Source organism: Schistocerca americana, chromosome X (genome assembly GCF_021461395.2).
Source record: "Schistocerca americana isolate TAMUIC-IGC-003095 chromosome X, iqSchAmer2.1, whole genome shotgun sequence".
NCBI lineage: Eukaryota > Metazoa > Arthropoda > Insecta > Orthoptera > Acrididae > Schistocerca > Schistocerca americana.
The window spans coordinates 908,274,310-908,280,309 of record NC_060130.1 but is presented as its reverse complement, the minus strand read 5'-3'; positions in this window follow the sequence as shown (position 1 = coordinate 908,280,309).

The following is a 6,000-nucleotide window of genomic DNA, read 5'->3' as shown; positions in this document are numbered from 1 at the left end:
AAGTCACCTCATCTTTGTTTTTTTATATATATATATATATATATATATATATATATATATATATATATATATATATATATATATATGTGCCCCCTAGTATTATGGGTAACAATAAAATATTTCTGTTTGCTGATGACACTAGCTTGGTAGTAAAGGATGTTGTGTGTAGCACTGGATCTGTTTCAAATAGTGCAGTACACGACCTCAATTCATGGCTTGTAGAAAATAAACTAACGCTAAATCACAGTAAGACTCAGTTTTTACAGTTTATAACACACAATTCAACCAAACCGGACTTTTAATTTCACAGAATGGGCGTATGATTAGTGAAACTGAGCAGTTCAAATTTCTAGGTGTTCAGATAGATAGCAAGCTGTTGTGGAAAGCCCACATTTGGGATATTGTTCAAAGACTTAATACTTGCATTTTTACTATTTGAATGGTATCAGAAGTGAGTGATCGTTTGACACAAAAATTAGTCTACTATGCTTATTTTCATTCACTATTGCCATATAATATTATATTTTGGGGTAACTCTTCTCATTCTAAAAGGATATTTTTTTCTCAGAAATGGGCGGTTTGGGCAATAAGTGGTGTTAGTTCACGAACCTCTTGTTGACCTCTGTTCACGAATCTGGGTATTTTGACATTGGCCTCTCCATATGTATATTCCTTATTGTTGTTTCTTGTTACCAATATTAGTTTATTCCCAAGAATAAGCAGCTTTCACTTGGTTAATACGCGGCAGAAATCAAATCTGCATTTGGATCGGACTTCCTTAACTCTTGTGCAAAAAGATGTGCAGTATACTGCTGCATCCATTTTCAAAAAGCTGCCACTCGAAGTCAAACATCTTACAAGGTAACCTCCCCATCGCACCCCCCCCCTCCCACCCCCCCCAGATTTAGTTATAACTTGGCACAGTGGATAGGCCCTGAAAAACTGAACACAGATCAATTGAGAAAACAGGAAGAAGTTGTGTGGAACTATGAAAAAAATAAGCAAAATATACAAACTGAGTAGTCCATGGCAAGATAGGCAACATCAAGGATAGTGGGAGCTCAGGAGCATAAGAGATTGTCAGATACTAATTGTCTGAAAATAAAAGATTAAGCTATTCACTCGAGGGAAGACCTGAACCAAGCACCTCTCGCTCCACAGCTGCTCACGCTAACCACGGGACCATGGCGCTCCTGAGCTCCCACTATCCTTGGTGTTGCCTATCTTGCCATGGACTACTCAGTTTGTATATTTTGCTTATTTTTTTCATAGTTCCACACAACTTCTTCCTGTTTTCTCGATTGATCTGTGTTCAGTTTTTCAAGGCCTATCCACTGTACCAACTTATAACTAAATCTGAGGGGGGTGCGATGGGGAGGTTCCCTTGTTAGAAGTAATCCACGCACTTTCAAATCAAATGTGAAGAGATTCCTGATGGGTCACTTCTTCTATTCTGTCAAGGAGTTCCTTGAAAAATTAAGCTAATTTTTATTGTATCGCTGATAGTGTTTACTTAAACTTATGGACTGACTTTTTTAAGGCTCATGAACATTTATTTTTATCTGTTGTTACGTTTATGTTGTAATTTCATGTACTGAAAAGTTCCATGGCCTTGGAGATTTGCTCCTAAATTTGGTCCTATGGAACTTGATGAGTAAATAAAACAATAAATAAATAATGACAGAGGGATAGAAAAACAATTAAAATCACTCAAGAGAGGAAAGCCCGCTGGGCCTGATGGGATGCCAGTTTGATTTTACACAGAGCATGTGAAGGAACTTGCCTCCCTTCTTGCAGCGGTGTACCGCAGGTCTCTATAAGAGCATAGTGTTCCAAAAGATTGGAAAAGGGAACAGGTCCTCCCTGTTTTCAAGAAGGGACGTCGAACAGATGTGCAGAACTATAGACCTATATCTCTAACGTTGATCAGTTGTAGAATTTTGGAACATATACTATGTTCGAGTATAATGACTTTTCTGGAGACTAGAAATCTACTCTGTAGGAATCAGCATGGGTTTCGAAAGAGACGGTCGTGTGAAACCCAGCTCGCGCTATTCAGCCACGAGACTCAGAGGGCCATAGACACGGGTTCCCAGGTAGATGCCGTGTTTCTTGACTTCTGCAAGGCATTTGATAAAGTTCCCCACAGTCGTTTAATGAACAAAGTAAGAGCATACAGACTATCAGACCAATTGTGTGATTGGATTGAAGAGTTCCTAGATAACAGAATGCAGCATGTCATTCTCAATGGAGAGAAGTCTTCCAAAGTATGAGTGATTTCAGGTGTGCCGCAGTGGTGTGTCATAGGACTGTTGCTAATCACAATATACATAAATGACCTTGTGGATAACATCAGAAGTTCACTGAGGCTTTTTGCAAATGATGCTGTAGTATATCGAGAGGTTGTAACAATGGAAAATTGTACTGAAATGCTGCAGTATATGCAACGAATTGACACATGGTGCAGGGAATGGCAATTGAATCTCAATGCAGACAAGTGTAATGTGCTGCGAATACATAGAAAGAAAGATCCTTTATCATTTAGCTACAATATAGCAGGTCAGCAACTGGAATCAGTTAATTCCATACATTATCTGGGAGTAGGCATTAGGAATGATTTAAAATGGAATAACAATATAAAATTAATCATTGGTAAAGCAGATGCCAGACTGAGATTCATTGGAAGAATCCTAAGGAAATGCAATCCGAAAACAAAGGAAGTAGGTTACATTACACTTGTTCGCCCACTGCTTGAATACTGCTCACCGGTGTGGGATCCATACCAAATAGGGTTGATAGAAGAGATTGAGAAGTTCTAACAGAGAGCAGCGCACTTCATTACAGGATCATTTAGTAATTGCTAAAGCATTACAGAGATGATAGATAAACCCAGTGGAATACTCTGCAAGAGAGATGCTCAGTTGCTCAGTACGGGCTTTTGTTGAAGTTTCGAGAACACACCTTCACCGAGGAGTCAAGCAGTATTTTGCTCCCTCCTATGTATGTCTCGTGAAGAGACCATGAGGATACAATCAGAGAGATTAGAGCCCACACAGAGACATACCGACAATCTTTCTTTCCATGAACAACACAAGACTGGAACAGAAGGAAGAACCGATAGAGGTACTCAAAGTACCCTCCCCCACGCACCGTCAGGTGGCTTGCAGAGTATGGATGTAGATGTAGATGTAGATTGGTGCATGAGGGGTGCCTTCTCGTGTGAATGTGTGTGTTTTTTCTTTTATTTCCAAAGAAGGCTTTGGTTGAAAGCTTAGTGTGTAACAGTCTTTTCATTGCACCTGTCTGCAACTCATCTTGCCCTCTTTATGGTGAGCAAGAATCTATCCTTTTCATAACATAGTTAAATAAAGGTGATTTATTTTCACCAATACTCTAAATTTCATTAGGATCTCATTTGGTTATGTCATATATAAACATCTAGTTTCAGCTTCTGCAGCTGTTTTCAAGTGTAAACACATTGCAAATACAATGTAAACACAAAAAATTGAATAGAATGGCAGTTGCAATCAACTGTTACAGGAAATTAGAAATATAACAACATACATAAATGTGGATAAAATGTGACAATGACGGTTAACATATTTACAATGTGCAACCATTCATGATGATTTAAAACTGACAGTGGGCTTTGAGTAGCTATGCATATTGTCAATGCATTTTGAGCAGCTGTGAATATTTCACATGGCCAACAACATGTTTGAATAAAATTTGCAACATTGGAGGATAAATGGTGCCTCCATTGAAGATTTATTCAAGTTAAGGGTTGGGGTTCTTTTGGGGGAAGAGACCAAATAGTGAGGTCATCGGTCTCATCGGATTAGGGAAGGATGGGGAAGGAAGTCGGCCGTGCCCTTTCAAAGGAACCATCCCAGCATTTTCCTGGGGCAATTGAGGGAAATCATGGAAAATCTAAATGAGGATGGCCAGATGTGGGATTGAACCATCGTCCTCCTGAATGAGAGTCCAGTGTGCTAACGACTGTGCCACATCGCTTGGTACTCAAGTTAAGGTTTCAGAAAAATATGGCTGTGTGACAGGACAGGAATATGGTAAGGTAACTATTGGGGCAAATTTTCCACCTATACATTAGAAGTTTTTCATTATAATGACTTTTTTCTTTATCATTTGCTTCAAATATGTGGGGGCTACAATTCCTGCATATAAAAAGGCTTCATGGATATTTACACCTTTAAAATTCTTCATTGCCCTCTCATCTGCAACCTCTCATCTAACCTACATCTTTGAAATGCCAGACTACACTATTATTACCACTCACTCAGCTCACTGCTTTTTTCAAATGTACAGTCACAAGAAACAAATCTACAGTTACCTCTCCACATGAAAAAAAGCCTGTTGAGATGTAAAATAATTACAAACTTGGCCAAATTGCCATTTATACAAAGAATATCCTCAGATGTGCTCCAGCTCTAGAACTGATAAATGCATGAAATTGAAGTAATGTATTGTGGTGCTTTAATGTCAGAGCAGGGCAGAAAAATCATTATGTGAGACAAGATACAACAAAAGACCGGAAAATATTTAAACTGCAGACTTGCTGCACACTTTGATTTATTGCACTGGACAGCACACATATAGCCTATTGTGAATTGTGAATTGCAATTTATTAGTCTCATAACATACACTTACAAATCATGTGATTATGGTACCTTACTAATGTATGTTTTAAATAAAAGTAATGACAAAAGATTAATAATGTTTTTTAAATTATATCAGGAGAAATATCACTTGTTTATCTATTCTTCTGAATTGCCTGTTTAAAAATTTTGGATGAAATGTGTTCTGTTAAAAACAAAGGAAGTACAGAAGGTGGACAAAAATATGGAAGCATCACATACACAACACATTGCAATGCCTAATACAGTGTAGGCAGATTTCTGGAATTCAAAACAGCTTCCAGTCATCTGAGAATGGTTAAATACAGCTCCTATATAGTTTTCAAGTGAATCTTATACCATTCTTCCTGCAAAATTGTGGCAAGTTCAGGTAATGATAATAGATGTAGATAGTGATCACGCACCCTTCCCTGCAAAGTAGACCACAAAGACTCAATACTATTGAGATCTGGTGACCATGGTGGTTAGTGGGAAGTCAACAGTTCATCTTTGTGCACAGGAAGCCAGTCCTGGGTGATTTGAGCTGTGTGAAGAGGGACTCTGTCATCTTCAAAGAAAGAATCACCATTGGGGAGCAAACATTGTACCATGGGATGGACCTGATCAGCTACAATGATTACATAATCCTTAGCAGTAATGTGATCTTGCAGAGTAACCATGGTGCCCATAGGATACTATAACATGGCTGCTAGAATCAACACTGAACCCTGCCATGTTTCTGTCTTGGGATTGAGCAGCATATCATTTACTAATTCAGTGCTGGAAAGGAATAGGTAGTGAGATGCCATACTGTACAGAACCATCTTTTTGCCCCATATCAGCACTTCTACACATTACGTGTTATGTAGCACAGATGTTAGCATCATTATCATTTGATGCTCAAAGGATGGGAGAAGTTTGCCTGGGCTGAAGTGCCACATGGTGACATCGGATGATGAGTTTACAACCTGACAAGGTGACACATCTGGGCGCTGTTCAAGTAAGAGACACCAGTATGCCCATGTGAATGATGTTCACAGGGAATCAAATAGGGCCAATCATACACTAAAGTGCCAAGGAAACTGGTATAGGCATGCATATTCAAGTACAAAGATATGTAAGCAGTCAGGATGTGGCACTGTGGTCAGCAATGCCTATATAAGACAACAAGCGTCTGGTGCAGTTGTTAGATCGGATACTGCTGCTACAATGGCAGGTTATCAAGATTTAAGTGAGTCTGAATGTGGTGTTATAGTTGGTGCATGAGCGATGGGACACAGCATCTCCCCAGTAGTGATGAAGTTTGTATTTTCCTGTACAGCCATTTCATGAATGTACTGTGAATATCAGGAATCTGCTAAAACAT